Source organism: Ischnura elegans, chromosome 11 (genome assembly GCF_921293095.1).
Source record: "Ischnura elegans chromosome 11, ioIscEleg1.1, whole genome shotgun sequence".
Lineage (NCBI taxonomy): Eukaryota > Metazoa > Arthropoda > Insecta > Odonata > Coenagrionidae > Ischnura > Ischnura elegans.
In genome coordinates, this window is record NC_060256.1 from 84,564,126 (window position 1) to 84,585,610 (window position 21,485).

Below are 21,485 nucleotides of genomic sequence, written 5' to 3' on the forward strand. Positions count from 1 at the left end.
AAAAGAAACTTAAAAACTAATTTATCTTGAGATTTATAAGGTGAAGCCAAATGATATATCTATATTTTTCTACCTTTACTATATTAAAAAAAATGTATTATTTATTATAATTTTTTTATTATTTATTATTTTTTATTAATTTTCTTTTTCTTCTTTTTTTTCTTTTCTCTTTATTTTATTTATATTAATTTTGTTTTCTTAATACACAATTTGACCACGGTGAATTCAAGTTATGACAATGAAATGCATTTTGAAAGACCTATGATTGAAGGAGGCTCAGATATAGGATAGACTCATAGACGAGTAATTTGGTGAGGCAGTGTGTATGTAGTAGGGATGCTTGGGTCGTAGTCCCATATGCCTGTAATTAGCGTATTACCTGTGCTCTTCAGCCTTGAATTAAAGTTTATGCACTGGTTTTCACCGTATTTTATACAAATCCGTCGGAGTCAGGCGCTTGCTGATTGGTTCAGACGGGAGGTTGGAGACTTCTCATTGATCCGTCTTCCTTGGCGTTTTCCCTTTTCATTTTCTCCCGAGTTTCTTTGAGCATTGTATTCCATGAGTTGGATAGCTGGTGTCTGTCTTCCATTTTGAAGATTCTGGACGATTTATTAATTTCCATTAATTCCCTATTGATGCAAGGATAGTATTCATTGACTTTGATTTTTGCTTTCTCAAAGTCAATATTTTGAGTGGCCCGATTCCAGGTGTGTGGCTATGGCTTACAGACGCATTTGGTGATTCTTTTTGCTTACCCTATAAATCTCTCCTCTTGAACTTCACCATACTACAATAGCCTACACAAGAATACTTGGTTTTGGTCTGATAAATAAACTAAAATTAACGTATTAAATAACCAATGCGATTAAAATGGACTGGGGTATTCAAGGTTATCGAAATAATTAATGCCGAGAAACCCATGTAATTTTGCATGCGTGCAATGAGTGAAAAATAAGTTTTAATGCCTTAATTTTGTTTCCTCGCACTCTATGTCTGAAATTGGTGGAGGAAAGCACGGCTTAAAAGGTGAACGCACATTTTCGTTCGCGGAAGACTCGCCCATGAAGGCGTTTTTAGGTTCGGCCGTGTACGTGATATGTGTATACACCCGCAGCGCTACGCTAATCCGGCATTCGGAAACACGCAGATAGCAGAACTGCTCATGTGTGTGGTCTGCCAGGGGCCACGCCACCTCCAGCTAAACAAAAAAATATATCCACCGCTGCGAAAGTGGGTTGATAGGCATGTGTATAATGGGCTGTCACGTGACTCAATCGCCGCTTGGCCCTCCACGCTTTATTCCTGGTGGACGTCCCTTGTTTCATGAAGGATAGATCGTGCCGCATTCAGTTAATGCATCTATCTTTCATGTCCATCAAAAATGGAAAGGGAGGCGCAGTAGTTATGTAGCTCCGAGCGAGCAAAGAGGTATCTGTGGTATGCGCGGCTGTGTTCTAGTGTCGCGATCCGCCGGCGTGATACCGCATGAATCAATTGGATGCTGCAGTTAACATCAATCTGTTCCCATTCTCCCTTTCAAGGTGATTATCTGAGTGGTGATAGGTACCCTCGAATTCATGACTAAATTAGTGAATGTACTTAGTTTCGCCGGTAGTGTTAAAATGGTCAATGGATTTTTTTATAATGTTTTAATAGTGTTTTTATTCTAATAGTAGTTGGTGAATTTTGATACTTTTTTACTACTCTCAAATTCATTATGTAGCTTGTGAATCTTCATTACTTCGTCTGTTTAATTTAAATGGCTAGTAACATTAGTGAAAAAATTCTCTCACTTACGCAAATAACTTTTTACTCAAAATTATATTTTCATCCCTTATATTTTTTTTTCATTTTGGTCGCTTGAAGTTGAAATTATACTTTATCTTAATTGGATTTTGCTAACCCGTACCTCCTTCTATACTCTCCTCTTAATGAAATCTCGATCATTTGGTCAATTTCTTAAACGAATTCATTGCAGTATCTACCCAAATAAGTGTATGTAACAATTAAGGGCTACAGATTGATAAACCAGTGCGTGGCATCTGTCACCTTTACAGGAGGACGTGATTCACCCGGACAATTCTTCCAAGTTTATCGCGCGAGTTCGCATTCAATTTGGCAGAGCCAAATGTAATGAGAGAGGAGCATAGTAACTCTCCTGCCTCATTGAAATTTTTGATAAGCCCGTATTCGATGCATTGCAATAGAATTGGTAGGTAGTTTAAGGTAATAAGGTAGGTAGTAGAAATTATACCGTTTTGAGGCATTATCGACATGATGTACTACCAAAACGCCTGGAATTGTGTAACCCATAATACAACATCCAGTGCTGTGTAGGAAAAAGAAACATTTTAATTCTTCAATAAATGAATGAATGCTGAAATTTTGTCCTCTGCTCATCTGTTTATAGCGACAAACTTTTATGACAGCCCACTTAAATTGTGCGGCTAAAATTTCATATTCTATGCACGGAAAAAGAAAATTATCATTGCTATTCACAGTTAAACAACAGATGCTGCCACTACACATAGTGTAACAGATGTTGGTTACAGTACGCCTCGTGGCAACATATGCCTTCGCATGCTAAACAAAGTTTTTACGTGAATAATAAAATGTTGTTACTGCTATTACCGTATTCCTAGGGTTTAAATGGGTAGAAATAATGGATAGACTACTTAGTGGGGTAAATTCCAAGGAAATATTGGTCTGTGAGGCTTCAATGGTCGCTTGTAAAATATGCAATACAAATGCTAGTTGGTACGTTAAACTATCAGAATTAGCCACCACTTTTTAGGTATATGCAACCAATTTGTTAAGATTTTTTACAGGAATAATGTATATATATTTTTGGAATATTCGACCTATAGATAACATGAATTTGATTTCTATTGTCTGTTGGGCTAAAGTTGCATTGAAATGAGGGTAAAATATCACTTGTATGTTTGTTCGCTGGGAATTTAATGGAAGGCAGTCCTGCACTGGAAGCTAACCTTCTATAGCTACTCAAACGTAGCATCGTTGTAAATACAACGCATCAGAAGCACTATTTGCCTGCAGCAGAAAATGAATTCAACGACAAAAGTATCACTATTTGCGAAGATTTTCTTATTTTTACGCGGTAAAATATTCTAATTTATTTAACGATTTAATTAATAAGTTACGTATAGGAAAATCGCAATACCTAACAAATGTTAATGGTATTTATATTTTATAATTATTGTATCATTGAAATAACAACTTCCAGGCGTGTGGCTAAATTTGTGCCGCAATCCAATATATTTTGTTAAAAAGAATGCTGTGGAAATGTGATAACAATTGGGATTTATTTTTTTTTTTAATGTGGATTAAGGAGTAAAAGCAAAATTTTGGGACTTGAAACTTGGTGGAAAACGTATGTACTCATTAGTGACAGTTCAATGGATGGAGCATGAAAAAATTAATAAAAGCTACGTATGGGATTGAAATCCCAAGAAACTAACGAGTGTACTAGATATGTGATGTAAATTGGCTGTTATAGGAATATGTCTTCACTTATCCTTTGAAGACTTATTAAACATATTAGTTAATTAAACGTCGACAAGTAGTAGTAAGGGTTAATATTTTAGGAAGAAACCATACCAAGGTACCCACTTAAGACTTTGATAGAGTCATTAGTAAAATTAGACATTGCAATACTTCCACTGATTTTATTATAATAAAAATCAGTGGAAATACTGCAATGTTTTATTTTACTAATATGAAGAACTTCCACCATATCTTGCTCAATATCATACAAGGTACTTTGAAAGAGCTTATCGATGAAAAAATTTCAGTGGTCACTGATAAGCATAGAAAATAATGAATGGAATGGTGGTGAATGCAGTCATTTCCTGTAAATTCATCCTCATGAGCAAATACATATGTACACAGACAACAGCTTTCCCCAATAGCAAGCAAGAGTAGCCCAGCTGGCTCAATATTGTAAGAAATACAACACTCTGATTGTTTCAAACATTCCCTTAGCAGACAATGCTTGAGAACCTCAATAAATATATTCCCTTAGCAGACAATGCTTAAGAACCTTAAAATAATATTTATTTGATTGATCTGGCTTTGATATCATATATTCCATATTTTCCATGAGTCTTCAGGTACAAGGGTCCAAATTCTCTTGAATTAAGGCTCAAATGTATGGAATAAAATTAAACTTTTTCAGGATAAGTATCGAATTGTTTATTTTCACCATATTAAAACATTCAAGCCTGAAATAAGACAAGTATTGGTAACCAAATTGGCACTCTTATATTTTAACATGAGATATCTAGATGGGCACCACTGATTCTATGGCTCTGAAGCTACTTTTGATGGCAGATGCACCACTGATTCTATAGCTCTGCAGCTACTTTCGATAGTAGATAATTTGCTAGGAGGTTTTAATAGTACATAACCTGTGTTTGGCTACGAACAGCACTTAGGCAATAAAGTCGCAATTTTTTCCGTTTCCGTCTACACATTAGAACGCTCAGAGAAGAGAAGACTTTTCTTGCTTAAGGTGCCTTTCCAAATCTTTTTCTATCAAAAGGATAAGAGGTCATTACTTTAGTCACAAAACGTACAATAATTAGTAAACTTCCACACTCCAAAGGCTCATTTGCCTCACAAATTCATTGATATATCATACCATCTTATGAGCAAATCAGTCATTCTTACTTTTTTACCCACACGAGCTGTATTGGTTGTATCAATTTGCATTTCTCAGCTTCCAAAGAAACCTCAAACAGTATCTTGTATACATTACGTACGAAACGTGCTAAATACTTTCTTTTTCACGCAATATTTCACTTGCCTCACTTATTCCTATATATTTATCTCCAAGAAATACCAAGCCGTACACCAAATATTGTAATGGACTTACCTACAATTTTTATAGTAGTACTTTGACAAACATCCTTTGGAAAAGGAAATACGAAAATACTTTCACCTCATAACATATATCCTCAGAAGTAATTATGAATTCTATAGTGACATCACATGCTAGTAAATCAGAATGCAATCAGTAGATACGATCTTTTTCTCTCTTTCGATTGCCAAATACGAAACTTGGCTGTTCTTCTAATTCAAACTGTCTTTGTAAACACCGACACATTTTGAAATCGTTGATGAAGTCAGCAAAACCAGGTAATAACAGATTTCTATACCTACACTCCTGTTACACCTCCTTCCTTCCCTCCGATATGTAATTCTAGTATTTTTCATCAACTCACTTGGCTGGCACAAATCATAACAAACTCCTACGCCGGCACAAATATTGCATAACTTCAACATTTTCAGGGGTTTAGCACACGATCTCCGACTGCAGTCCATAGAATAGACAATATTATTTATTGGATGGTGATTATTATCAAACGTGAGATGTTTGTAAGGATTTCGTAGCGAATACCGTAGAATAGTGGTCCGTTCCGGATATATCACCGGTCTTATGGAAATATTTCACTTATTACATTGCTATTGTGGTGCTAAAAATATTGGAAATTGATTGCTGATATCGTAGATACGGATAAAAACGGAGGATGCTGCGCTTGGTCGATTATTTCTTCCGTATATTATCGTAGGGTTCTTCAGCATTTCAAAACATCCGCCATTTTCAACAATTTAAACTTCACGTTAACTTTTTACCCGAGGGAAATCCATGGTTTAGCTTGACTACCACTTTAACGCTCAGATTTGGCTTAACCATCGATTATAAAACAGAATTCTGGGACTTAACCGACGCTTAGCTTAAACTCCAGTTTAACCAGACATTATAAAACCGGCCCATAGTGTAACAGATGTTGGTTACAATACGCCTCGTGGCAACATATGCCTTCGCATGCTAAACAAAGTTTTTACGTGAATAAGAAAATGTTGCTACTGCTATTACCGTATTCCTAGGGTTTAATTGGGTAGAAATAATGGATAGATTACTTAGTGGGGTAAATTCCAAGGAAATATTGGTCTGTGAGGCTTCAATGGTCGCTTATAAAATATGCAATACAAATGCTAGTTGGTACGTTAAACTATCAGAATTAGCCACCTCTTTTTGAGGTATATGTGACCAATTTGTTAACATTTATATTTGTTAACATAACAGGAATAATGTATATATATTTTTGGAATATTCGACCTATAGATACCATGAATTTGATTTCTATTGTCTGTTGGGCTAAAGTTGCATTGAAATGAGGGTAAAATATCACTTGTATGTTTGTTCGTTGGGAATTTAATGGAAGGCAGTCCTGCACTGGAAGCTAACCTTCTATAGCTACTCAAACCTAGCATCGTTGTCAATACAACGCATCAGAAGCACTATTTGCCTGCAACTGAAAATGAATTGAACAACAAACCTATCACTATTTGCGAAAATTTTCTTATTTTTTCGCGGTAAAATATTCTAATTTATAGGTGAGGAGTTATAAAAATAGCAAAAATTGAAATATTTCTACATATTTCTCGTTTGAATGCATGATAGTATGCCGTAACCAGTATATCAATAATTTTAACGATTTAATTAAAAAGTTATGCATAGGAAAATCGCAATACCTAACAAATGTTAATGGTATTTATATTTTATAATTATTATATCATCGAATAACAACTTCCAGGCGTGTGGCTAAATTTGTGCCGCAATCCAATATATTTTGTTAAAAAGAATGCTGTGTAAATGTGATAACAATTGGGATTTATCTATTTTTTAAATGTGGAATAAGGAGTAATAGCAAAATTTTGGACTTGAAACTTGGTGAAAAGTGCATGCATCACTAAGGGTGGAAAAGTATTTCAAGTGTTTTCTTATCAGAATATTGACCAATTCCCAAATACAGTTCTTTTTTGTCTCTTTGAGCGAATCTTCTTTGTTGTGAAGTGTGTGCGCTGTTTTGTTGGATGTGACTTTTACGAATACGATTTTGATTCGAATTAACTACTCACGTGCATTACTTTTATGGTGTATGGATGCCCTTACTGATCTGTGTTTTACTTTTCACATTGCGTTAGTCATGTCTAAACTCGATTTCTCTTTCTTTTACAGGTAAGCGTGGAAATTATGATGGTGGCATAGATCATGGTGTCCTTTTGGATTTGCTCTTCTTGGCTCAGCGTAAAGGTTTGTGGGAAAGGGATTGATTTCACTTGCCCTTCCTTGGCTTTAACGTTTTTCTCGCACGTTTGTAATAATATTGCTGCATATTGATGACTGGAGTAAGCCTGTCACCTCTTCTTTGAATATTTTAGTCCCCGAAATCTCCCTGGCTCAACGTTTCTCATGCGAATCTTACGAATATTTCATTATACTTCCAATGTGGTGGATCTCGAGTTCATGAATAATATACGCGGATTCCGTGGCTATGAAATAATAACTTAAAGCCGCAACATGCATTGCTAGTACCCTCGTACGCAACCTACGTGGGAAGGAGAAGCGTAGGCAGCGAGCCGCGATGATTTTTTTTATTATTTACGTTCAAACTTTGAGCTTGTCCTCAGTCAGTGCGACAGCTCAGTGTAAATGGCACGGCTTATAGTGTTGTGCCTTTTTCATTCCGTTTCCGCGAAAAAAAAGGGTCATTTTTAAGTCGAATTCGCCTCATGATGTTTCGGTGTTCGTCATTCGCACGGCGTGTTTGCATATCCTTCGGGGGAAAAGGTTCCGGTAATGAAACTCGTGGATTTTCCGTCATTGGCAGCGCCACAGTCAAATGGGGCCGAAGGGGGGAAGCGCATTCGTCGCATTTGGTGACAAACGCCCCGCTGCTGACGGGATGCTATTAGAGATCAAAGGGATAGGGCGAAATTGCGACCAAAGGCGTGTTCGCCGCCGCGTCATCCAGCAGTTGGGAAATCTCTAGCGAAACTTTTAGCAATGTCGCGCGCTTTAATTAATCTGCACTGCCATGGTTCTGCATTTATTCCACCTACGTACTGCAATCCATTTTACTAGTGTATGTAAAAGGGCTCGGGAGATTGCTTTATACCAAACGGCCCAAGTGTGAGTAGTGGAAAAAGAGAGAAATGTTTTTGTAAGGATCTTACGCAGTGGTATAAATTGTTGGTCCCTTCAAGTTAAAGCATTCTCTTGAATATGTAGAAAAAAGTGCTTAGGAATAGATTTCCTCAATGGCTATTTGGTCAACAAGAATTCCGCGAAATGAGAACTTAATTCTCAGCATTAAGTTGTTATAAAAATTCGATAGTGACCGACGATATTGCCTGGTACATGAGACGATATGTAGCTGATGTTTTACCAGTAGCAATGTATCGCAGCTAAGAAAAAAACAAATACCTGTCTTTTTAAGAAATCTGGATTATATTGGGGGTCATAATCTCATTAAAAATTGGGTCGGAATTCAAGTGGCTTTTCAAGTGTGGAACATTTCATTCCATTCAATGGGAAGTCGTTTTACGCATAATTTCAATTTTATCTTATGGAAATATTTCAAGAGTGTTTTAAAAAAATGTTTCAACATGTTTTTACGTCTCGCAATGCGCGAGACGCGGAAAAATGCGAGAGCTTACTTAACTCAGCATATGTGCGTGGCCGGATACAAAGATTCGTTGAAAGGTATGACATTGCTTGGGGATATAAATGTTAACCAGTTACTTGATATTTGGTTGGCCTTATTGTTATTGGCCTTGTTTATTGACGAACATATGAAGAAGACTGATGTGTAGGCGAGTCGTGTAACACTTAGGGTGGGTCTGGGGGCCTAAGTCTCCCGAAAGTTTTTCCTAAATGGGGCCTGCCTGCCATTCATCCCCTTAAGCTCTCTTTATACTCAGATAATCTTTCACTTATTTAAAAGTGTTCCACTGAGATCAGCACACTTTTTTCCTGTATTTAAGTAAATATTTATCATTTGTCATATCATGATTCATTTTTATGTCTATGACCGTTGGTAGCATAGGATATGCTTGGTAATCGGTATTTTTATTTTTGACTTTCCTTCCAATTTGCTCTGACCATACTCCCTTAAGCATCCCATATCCGCTTATCAAACTTATCAACGAGCAACCACCATTTTCGTCAACTACTGATTAGTAATCACATTTAGACACCGTTATATTTTGCAGAGGCAGTTTGTATTATGATACGTTTTGCTTCCCCGTTTCCGAAATGCACGTCTGTGATGATGATCCAATACACACATTTTTTAATTGTGGAAAAATGAAGTGTCTACATAGAGCTAGTGTATGGCTGAAATTTAGTATTATACTCAAGGTGGAAACAATCCTTGGCGAGCGGGGGGAGGTCAAGGACTTCAAACCCCCTCACCCTCTAAATTTTGGAAAGAAATGATCTTAAGGCCCTGGTTACACAGTACATTAACCCGTAAGAGTTAATGTATAAGGGTATGGACGCTTGAATGAGCGCAAAAATGCACCGTCTAACCACCAAGCTTGTACAAACGGATGAACATAAAATAAAACATGTTCTAATTTGGTTTATACAGTCATACGTGTTCCATTCCAGACCACCGTATCATGCATTCGCACATTTACGCGTGTCCGTTTATATACCGTGCAAAAAGACCTTTGTACCCCCCCCCTTCAAGTGAAATACCTCCCTTCATACCGTGCTACATTCCTCCGTTCTACCCCTACTCTCCCGATCCGACTTATTTTTTTCGGTTCGGCTTTATGGAGCAATTTTCAATAAATCATATCTTTGTCTTTCACGTGTTTTCTTAGTATTTCATCCTGCTCAATGGTAAAAAGAGACTAAGCTATACTGAAATTGTGTCACTGTGTCTATCAAATGTGATTCAGGTTCGATTTGCGCTGGTAAATTGTATAATAAACAGTTACCTCCGGCGTAAGTTTTAGATATTATCGTGACCTTTGCAAAATGCTAGCGGAAAAGTTTAATTATTAAAAAAGAGAAACAAATTTAAAATAACCTCCGATATTCCTTCGGCAGTAATTCTCCCTCCAGTTGTTGCATAAGTAACTTGCCTGGTCCAGTATTGTGATTTAAATAGGCTGAAAACACGGGCTCCGGACATTTTCATATTGCTCATTAGATATTTTCGGCAAAGCGGTACTCGATTTTCTATTTCCATTTCGTAGACTAAATATTCAAGGCGGAAATACGCTAGCACCCATCATTTCTTCCTATATTTTAAAACATTTAGCTCACAAGAGCTTCAGGAGTTTATATAAATTTCGCCCACTATCGATTACTTGCAAGGATGCCGTATTTAATTAACTGCTAAGGCCGCCTCCCTGGTCTGATAATGAACGGCACGGCCTGGTTGTTTCTCCGAGCCGTGGCTTAATTGAAATATGTGGCCAAGGGTCCCCCGAACCCTTTCAGAATAACATGGACACCACCGAATCATTTTTTGCCTTGACCCTGAGGGACAACCGGGCTTCGTCCTATTAACTCCTACCCAGTCTCTTTCTCGGTTCATGATCTGGAGCAAAAACTGCGAACGACCACTGGAACCCACTCATGCCACCAGTGTGAAAGAGCTTTCAGTGCATAAAAAAAGCTTGTTAAAAGTCAAATTCAAGGCTGTGCTTACTTAATGCGCACGTTGACATTAGAATTAACGGTCGCATTGTTGTGTTTTTGTTGCTACCCTTGAAGGGTCCTATATGATCCATGGGAAACCAACAGATTTGTGTTTTAGCATCGAGGATAGGTTGGAATACGCCCACAGTATTATAGTGTACGAGGTCGTAGGCTATTGCGGTAATTGGTTTATCGCTGTTGCCTTCCTAATGATGAACATGACTTGGGTATGTTTCGCATTTTTTGCTCATTTTTAAGAGTGAGTACGGTTTATTACTATTTATTATTCCCGGGCATAGGCACTTCATCTTAAATTGAGTCATATGAATATTAAGAATCTGTGAGAAGTAAAGCCAACCCTCCATGATGCGTGTAATGAGTGACTAATAACTTTAGTAGAGCTTCAGGAATCAATCCAACTTCAAAGCACTTTTTGACCTAAAAATATCTCAATGAAAAACTTATAAGTATGTAATTTTAAATATAATTCAGAATCTACAATAAATTTATTTATACCTTTTTAATTTATTATATTAATCTACTGTTTCATAAGCAAATTTAAACGGGATGGAATTAGCTAGGTTATTTTATTTTTCATTTTTCATATGGATTAATTGTGCACAGTTCGATCTGTTCTCATGACTAACTAGTGACGAAATTAAACCTTCTAGACAGGCTACTTAACTTATAAAATCACGGCTTTGAGAACGTATCCGGATTTTTACTTGGGGATGCAACAATTTATACTGATTGCATATGTATTCTGTTGATTTGCCTCAAGATTTTATTTAATTACAACGGATGAATTAAATATTATTTTTAACAGTTGAAAATGTTACAGAACTGAAACGTTTGAGGCTCTACTCTCTTGTGGTAATTGATTCATCGTTGTGTTAATGAACCGGACTCGGGTATGATTTGGTTTGTTTGCTTATGTTGAAAAGAGAGTAGGGTTTTTAGCACGTTTTATCAGGTTTTGGTTCAATTGCTAACACTGATACCTATTAAAACGAAGGCTATACAAACGTTAATGCTAATCATATGTCGCGATAGCATATGTCAATTGGCAAGAAATATTAGCAGATCTCCGGAAGTAAAACCAATGACCCTTATGTGCATTTTTATCGCTAATTATCACTCGAAGGTTTGTGTTTGTTTTATGCGTCGTATATTTCAATTTGCATAAAGTTAATTGAAAAGTTATAATCTTTCATTTTAAAGACCAGTGTATACATATTTTTGTATTTATTTGGACGAAGTCGATTAGATTTTTGCTTCTGTGAAGTAACTTATAGTGAAATTGCTCAAAACTAAATCTGCTCTATTATGTTGCTGAAGCCACATCTAAGTGGACGTTTACGATTTTTAACCTATTGATTCTACGAATTTAATGTTAATGCATTCACATATTATTTGAGGTACCTGAAAATATTGCTTCAAGATTACGAATAGGGATTATTTTAACAGTTAAAAGTGCTACCTTGGACTGCGGTAGTATCCATGAATTCTTACTTTAAATTTATCCCCCGGTTCCTAACGATTTTTTTCCCGTTTTACGAGAAGCGACGGAAATTTATGGCATCCACGTAAGTAAAGCACGGGTAAGCGATGCTACGGGGTCCACTTTGGCTGGAGAGACGCCAAAACGGTTCCTCATGGCGTCAAGGTTTAATGGACTGGCGAAAAATGTTTTTCCTCGGGTCCTAATAAAAAGATAAAGCTGGAAAATATGAATGGAGGTTCAAGGAAGGAAATAAACTCAAAATACACCGATCACGGTTGGCAGCCTACAGACTATCGATCCTTCCAAAGTGACCCACTATTATTTCTAGCGTATGAGTTTCATCATTTTGTCATTAGTTGCGCTTCAGCTTGTTATATAATGTTGTCGTGCAGAAAGCGAAATTATTCTCTCTTGTTTGCTTTCCCCAGACTTGGGATGTTCTAATTTTTAATTATGTATGGCATTTAATTCATTGTTCCTCTCCATACTGATTTCATCTTTGATCTTTCTAGCATTTTGAAATTCTTTTTATCATGAAAACTTTGAGCATATTGTTATATTGCAAGCATATACAGTTTAGCAAGCGATTCCTGCCTTGGGGAGAAATGGCAGTCTTTTTTAGTTTTTCCTGTTAATTTTGAGGCTGGTATATAAATTGAGTATTTCATAGTATACGCGCATGTTCCCTCATCAATAGCACCCTAATGTTCAAATACGTTGATGCTGCTATCGGCCAAGGAGACGAATGCTTATTCAGTGAAAAGGCCATGATAACTTCCGCTCGTGAATCTCGAAAGTTGCTTTTTCCAATATATATTCTGTTAAGTTTAAAACAATTGTGAGTAGCGTTGCTTATTTCGTCATTTATATTTTTAAAGTTGATTTAGATCAATTACCGTATATTTTGAGGTTTTAGCCACATATTCTGTTATTATTTTCAATTACTTTCTTCCACCTTCGTTTCGCCTATTAAAATTTTTTTGCAATATTAATTTTCTTTGCTACGCTCTAAACATTAATCATTTTCTTTATTCATTCTCATTTTGCAGTGTGGTAATTCCATTACCTGAGAAAAGGACGATTGGGGAACATCCCATAATTTGTGATTTACCATTATAATTACGATAAAACCATGTGTTAGATGCCTACAATCCCAATAGAAAAGTCGAATTTCTCCGGCAGATTAAGTTGTATGACGTCATTGGCAAAGCTCCACCAAATATTTCCTCATGCTAGTTATTTAAATTCAAGATACTAAACTTATACTCAATTATTGCCTTAATTTACGGCTGCCGTGATTACTATGGTATTCAAGTTCTGAGGCATGAAAATTGAATCGAAGGTCTTACTTCTGTGTCAGCAAAATCGAAAAGCAATTTCTCAAAAGAATAAATGTGATTGAATTCGATCGAGGGGTTGAACTAAAGGTGTTTATTTTTCATGGGTTTCTCTGAATAGGTCATAGTTGGAGCTTCGCGGTATACCAGTTTATTTTACCACCCGAGTTTATTTGATTGAATTTTCTCCGCATGAACTTGGATGCGCCGCGGTAGATGTGAGTGACCGCGAGGAGTTATTTGTTGGCATTCCGCGTATAGGTCCCCTTTTTCGATTCCTTGAATCTATGATTGATCCTAAAAGTTGACTCCGTTGGAAAATGATGTTGGATCCAATCGTGTGTGCTGGATAATCCTGAATCCGAATCGAAGATTCCTCTGGGAAAATTCCCCAATGTGGGCGGCGGACCCCAAGTTCTCCGCTCCTTCGTCTTCATAGCTTCGTCGTCTCGCACGTCTTGTGATGACTGCTGGGGTTGCGCGTGATCCGCGGAATTTTTGCTGCGTGCGTTATATTTTTATATTCCGTGCACTCCATGGCGTAGCTGAGGCCTCGTATAACTGACGTGGCTACGTTGAGCGCAGTCACGGTGGTTTATGGGAAGGGAGTGGGAAGATGTTTGAACGGTGTGGGATTCTTCCCGGTGACTCGTCTTCAGGTGTCAGGATAAATGGATATCATTTTACGCATGCATATGAGCTGAAAGTCCTATCCATTTTACGCGACGTGAGATATATATATGATTAGAAATGAGAAGTAGAAATATTGAAAATAAAGCAGTAAAATTTTGTCAGGTTCACTATTATATTCATATGGGCACGACACGGGTTTCTTAACGGAGTTACATATTCAGGTGACATCTATTTTTTCCAGCGCGTGAATGAACGTAAAAAAAACGCCGTACAACCACCCCACTTGTTCCAATGCATGTGCAAAAATAGAAGATGCTCTAATTTTGTCCATGCGATCACACGTTTTTGGTTCCGACTCCCCGATATCGTTCATGAATTTGAACATTAACTAGTACAAGTTAAACTACCATGTAACTAGGCCTTTATGTAGATTATAGATTTTTGAACGGTGCGGGATTCTTCCTGGTTACTCTTATAAATGAATGCGACAGGACAGGCCATCTTATGTACAGATTTGTGAAATGGAATTGAAGCACGGATATTTGACTTTTGGCGGAGTGGTCCAAGAAGCTCGAGGTCCGTGGATCGATGTCCGGTAGAGGTTAATTTTCCCATAGCAATTTATTGTTAAAACATTGTTTACATCGGTTTTCGCGTCAGGCTTGAAATATACCACGTACTGATTTATTTTCCAGGAAATAAATTCGTTCAAATGGGATTATATCCTAGTAAAGTTTGATTATTTCTTTTAAGATTCAGTATAATAATTAATTCCTATTAGATTTACAGCTATGCCAAAGAAAATTCGAACAATGAAAACTAAGTCGCTGAGGTTTGTGGGCATGGATTCGAAAGGTATTTGAACTCTATGGGGTTTATGTCAGTGACTCTTCTAGATGTGGAGGGATAAATATCTCCTTGGAGATGAATTGCAATGAATTTTCCCCACCCTTTCAGGGAATTTGAATGATTTATAAAAAGAAGTGCAACTTGACGGTAAATTTATGGAGAATCGATCAGACTTTTATATTTGGTTCTAATAATTGTGTCTCTTTCCTTATAGGCTGAGTAAAATTTTAAATTCCCGTTACTTTCACAGTGGTTCGTGAAAATTGAATGAAATATTTGAATCGTAAACTTATGTTAATGGTTAATTAATCAACGTTCTACTCATCATTCTGAAATTTACGGTGCCTTCTTTTTATTAATCCATTCGCTCAAACGACTTTGCTAGACCGCTGACTGTCTCATATTGATTTGTAAATATGGATTAGAACGATGAGGTTTTCTCGCCAATGGATCCTCTTAACATAACGAAAGAAATATCTTCTTAGGTTTTGGAGTGAGCGAAAGAGTAAATTCACCACAGTGAGAGCTCAATACGTACTGCTATAAGGTACTACAAATATTTTTGTAAGAAGTTGATAAGTTGTTGCAATTAAATTATATGAGCGCCAATTATTTTGTCATGTGGATCTTAATTTGAGAAATCATTAGAACATGCCTTAAGATTTTTACGATTGCCACTCCAGGCGTCTTGAGTGGGGTTTCAAGTGTCGTTTGACGGATATGGGTTTCTAACGACTTCCAATGGGACATTCGAGTATTATGCAATAGCAAACCTAATTTTACAATTACTGGTGATTACATCACGGTATCATTTTACTGTGAAGTCTAGTTTGAAGTAAGTTAAACTAATTAAGATATCCCAAAATTCTATTCCATACTGCGAATTTCATACTATGATTTATCCCTTCCGACCTATGTTTTAAAATTGAATAAAAATATCAAAGCTGAAGTCTCCGAAGCAGCAATCAATACTGAACCTTGATCGGCACTAATGAAATAATGAAAGAGTGCAGTAGGCGAGTTTATTTTGCACGTGGTGCGGTTCCTAGAAGAAACTCCGCAATCACTTAACCAATAAATCTCAAGTTGTATACCTATTTATAGCTAGTGCAGCTAGTGATACCAGATTAATAGTCTAAGTAAAGCTAAATGTATTCTCATTATTTTTTCGAATGGCTTTTAAAATTAGGCATCATTAGAACGTGCTCTCAGTGGCTAACGATTGCCTTTTAAGGAACCCTAAGTAAGGTGTCAGAGGCGTTGTGGAACGGTTTGTGGCGGATATCGTTTGTCGGTTGTTTTTATATCGATTTCAGATACGCCGTGAGACGTTTGAAGTCGTGAGCTCGAGAGGAGGAATGGCATGACATATCTACGTATTTAATGAGAGATGGCTCCATTTAGAAATGGTCGTCGATTGTTAAAATTAGACGTGCGGAACGTGCAGGCGTCCAGTCCAATGGCCTCAACGCTGCTAATCAAGTTGTAATAGTGATGGGTAGATCCAAGTTGATTTACTTTTGGAAGTGTCCTGGGAGCACAAAAAGAAGGCACAAGGTACGGCTCTATTGTACACAGTCGGCAGTCGGCCATTTTGAGCATAGATAGACCGAAATAATAGAAATATTATGCATTAAAAGGCGTAATTTACAATTCGGAGGTCTGAGATCAGCTAGAAATTACGATAAGTAAACAATATGCGAAATGAACTTCCATTATGAAAAGTAAGAATTACGAAATAAATTCCAAAAATATTCAACAAAGGTTGCTGAAATATGGTCAGTGATACACTTTCAATCGTTAGAAAAATATTAACCCATTTATCTCTGGTTTTTTTGTTTTTGGTTTATTTTTAAACGATAGCAACATTTTAAGAATCTTCAAATAATGTGTTCAAAGGATTTAAATGTGGAAAAAAATATTACATATTTTGTATTTATTCCAGTTCAGAGGAAACTCTGGAAGACACAGGTCTTATTTTCAGCTAACAATTATTCGGCGGCGGTGCGCAGAGGGCTGAAATAAAAAAGCCGGCCAAAACCTCAAAAATACTCTTTTTTGAGTGCGGAAGCTGAAAATTTGCTCGGGTTTTCGGATGACACACACGTCAGGCTCTGTGGTAAATGCAGTGGGAATGTCTCGTGGTTGCTCGGTGACCCTTTTTAGGTAATCCTGAAAAAATACAAAAATCGGGCAAAGAAAAAGGATGACAACTCTAATAATAATTGTAGAAGAACGAAATGGGGAAAATACCAAGGAAACGGGAAGGTCAAGAGAGAGGGAGAGGAATAGAATGTAAGAAAGGTATGCATGTATTTAGAAATGGGGATTTGGCATTAGTTAGCAGGCCAAAATCATGTTGGGAATCAAAATAATCATGAAGTAGTACAATTACACTTTATTTTAATATGCCCAAAATCCATTATATCACGCCATCCATAATCGGTTGAATTCATAAAGCTTCTCATAATTTTTCGGCGTGGATCTCAACTCGAAAAATCATCGGAGCGTGCCCTCAATAACCCGCTATTACCTTTTCAGGCGCCAGGGGTGAGACGTCAGGGGTGTTGAGAAAGGGTTGGAGGCAGATATCGTTTGACGGTTGTGTTTCCCTATCGATTTCGGATGTGGTTCTGAGACGTTGAAAGTCGCGAGCTGCCAAAAAGGAAAGGCTTACGAGAGTTATGAGAGAGACGTTCGGGGAAATAAGGGAAAGGGTTCTTGGTTTTCTCTTTAATTTTCTCCCTTCCCTTAGGTACGCCATCCACGTCGACAACCTCCCAGTCCAATTCCACACCAATTTTGTCGTCTCATTCACCGGCTCGTGCCGTTCCGCTGTACATCGACTTTAATGTCGAATTTTTCATAAAAAAACACCAAGGGACTCATTTTATTTCAAGCCTTCATAGTTAGGTAATACATACATATGTGCATGGGCATGGGAAACTTCATAGTTTATTGAATATTATTTTTGAAGTTAAGTAGCATCGTAAATAATTGGCTAAGTCAAATTTGTATTCAGGGATGTATTCTTTGTTACTTGCCGTTGTATAATTTGTAATTATCTTCTTTGCTCGGTGTATAAACCAAGGACTTGTAACGCTTGAATTACTGTGATGGCGATGCGGAATGTGTAATTTGTGTTGTATTGTGCATTCACACTTTTCGTGAAAGAATGAGTCATAGTGAAATTATTGCTCTATTAGATAATCACTATTGTATCTTCAGTCCGTACAAGATGGATTTGCTTAGATTTGTGTTCATTCCTTTGCTTTATGCATGGCTCATTTTTCAATTGTTAAGGGTCATGTGCAGTTATTTTCTCGTTGGCCGGAGGCTCATAAAAAGAAATAGGTTATTATTAATTTTCAATGCAAGCATCTTGATCAGATTTTGTATCCTTGCGTAATTCTTACGTTTTGTGCACAATTTTAGGCCTATTGTGATGTGAGTGATTACATTTATTGCGTACATTTACAATTGTCTTAAGGTTTAATAGTAGATTTATGTAAGTGTGAAAACACTGGCTGATCAGTGAATTGAGTTTAGAGATGCTCTAAACCGATCATCCGGATGATAAGAATTGAAGATGGTAATTTTTACAGATGTTATATTAAACGCGAGTAGTGAAGCTGTCAAGTGCCAGTCTATACTCGCAGCCATTTCTCAGTAGAATGTAAGATGTTGGGTACGTTTGGGACTCAACAAGATGGCACCCGTCACCATCCTTCATCTTCACGCCATCTTTATATATTTCTCTAGCATAACGTTTCCATCCACAAACACAGCTCCTAACTTTGACATGATGAAGTAATGTGGCGTAAGTGTGTTCGAGTTGATATACTACATTAGTAAACTCTGCCAGACTCCCTCCTTCCTATTTCCATCCTTTACCATTACCAAAAGGCAGGCACACATTAGTTTTATATACAAAACAGGTTAGCAAAACCCTTGCCCTGCTGGAGTACATTTCTTTACCTCTCTGTGTGCGTGAAACTCGGAATAAGAAATAGTTGTTCACATTCAAGTCCAGTGTCCACCACAATTCGAAAGAAAATATTATTCAGATTCATGATCACAATTACTCAATATATTGAATAATCATCATTCAAAATAGTTGATTTTAGGAAAAACTGAGTGATATCATGATCCTGAGCAAATATCATGATTTTCAGGCTATAAATCCTAGATTTCTATCATGCGTGAAGGAACTATCAAATGTTGAAAAATGACACCAGTGCACTGGACCTGCATAGCATACACCGCCGGGTAGTCTGGGAGCGCAGTTACAACTAAAAAAGACATGTACAAACCAATCATTAATGTGATTAATTTATGTGCCAAACTTTATGGTTATAGGATGGTGAATTCATGGAGGAGGTACATAGACATCATTTAAAATCATATTAGGCATAAATACATTAGTTTACATACGTATCAGTAGTGACTATGCACAAACGAGGTTGGCTGGTTGAAGTGAATGGAAGGCAAGCGTGTGCTTGACAGGCATTTGAGCGCCTTTTCGAATGGCTAAGTGTTGCTCTCGACAGTCAAATTCAGAGCTAGTTAGCTATAAAGTGCATCTCTATGAATGTGCATAAAGTAGGCCAGCGATGCATTCATGTAATATGTCACCCTGTATGTGCAAGTCGACTTGAAAATATTGCACTTATCGTCCGTTTGCTGCTCATTTTTGGTGTACTTTGTGTTGCACATTAATGATAACCTAGTAATATCAGTTACAAATCTTTCACGGGGATTGATGTAGTACTTTTACAGTAAGTGGGAACGCATAATTTACATCCAAGATATCCTACGAAAGTTAGAGTATTGTTACCTGTCAATTCTTTTCTAAGAGGAAAGTATCCTTTTGTTTCAGTTTGACTACATGAGATTTAAAAAATTAATGCATATTTATGTGCAGTGAAGTCAGTGTTGACTCATCGTAGGTGTTCTATGGTACTGTCGAAAGAGATTTGTTGATATTTTTCATTTTTCGGATAGCTTTCTCACGGCTAAGCCAAGACTAGTCCACAGACTCTTTGATATTTATGTGAACTACATAGGACTGAATTTTAACCAATTGGACACCTTATTACGTGACTTTTAGGAGTTAAAATTTTCAAGTTGTTATGATATATTCAAGTAAATTACTTCAGACAAAACTCGCTTCAACACAACATTAAATAATACGAATGACCATGAACTGTCTTCGTATTTTAATGGTGTCATACTTAATTTCGTCGTCGCAGTTATTGTTTTATGAGATAATTTCCATTTTTATGCTCGATGTTGTGAAATGAAACATTGATTTATAAAGATATAAAATATTTACGATCGTTTAATGGATTGAAACGTATAAATTCCTCTCGAAATGAGTTTTCCTTGGCTCTTTTCGCCATGAAAATAATCCCATTCCTTCGCAGCATGCTGTAATAGCAGTGCGGCGTGACAAGCTCATCTGTCAGCCCAGTGATCGACCTACTCCTCTGTTTCCGCGTGTAGCAGAAGAAAAATATCGCTCCTAATATTATTGCTTCTCTGCATTTGGACTTGGAGGGATATTTATTCACTCCGAAATGGAGATGTGGCGTGCCCCTAAATAACAGCCTGATATAAATCCGAATTCACTGAATTATGGGATTATCATATGCAAAACGGTTACCTCACGTTTTACCGTGCCGGGATATGATATTGCGCGGATATATTATCGTACGCCGCGGTGCTTGAGTGAATATGGTAGTCATATTTCACGTCGAAAACTCCATATTCCTATCTGGCTTTCAACCAAAGGAGGGTTTCTCCGTTGGCCATGAGTTCGGCATTTCAAACCTAGAAATTGATTGGGGATAGACGACCGACCTTACGACGGAAGTCTCTGCCGCATTATATTCTAGAAAGTAATATCCGCAGAAGCCAATATCGGACGGAGGTGTTGGCGCGATCAAATCAGCATTTGGTCGTATCCATACCTCTGCGCCAAGAATTGACTATTGAGGTAGATCGTGGCTTATATTTAGTTGAAGAGCGAGATTCGCGCATTTATCCCGCACAACTTCCTCAAATACTTTGCATGGATAGCTTTTATTGCATCTATATTCATCTATTCCTTGCGGGAAATTGGTTATCATCTAGGTTAAAAAAATTTTCCGATACCCATCACAGTGTCCTGAAAAAGCAGATATGTGTCCTTGTCCACAATATGTCAAGGGTATGTGGGAAGGTTTACGGATAAAAGACAGATAGAGAGATGCTGCTAAGCACTCGTCATATCCTATCTTGGATACACGGTGATGAAGTGGGATTCGTTGATACTGGATTTATTCCGTGAGCTAAATGACATTCAAAGGAAAGTACGCGATCCGTCCAAACCTGCTGCGAGCGAACAGAGAGGTTTACACAGCTTCAACGCGAATAGTGCAGTGAGCTCCAAGGGACCTGGAGGCGATGTGTATAGCTTAGATTTCTTTGAAATAATTAGAACATATGTTTCAGAGCGTAACGGAGACCATCAGCTTAGAAACTCGATATGTTTTGCGATGAGACAAGCGGCAGAATAAGAAATTGGTTTGCCTTCCTTCGGTTATTACCCAGATTCAGAATATTTGGCGTATAGGAATCGCAGTGTTCGAGC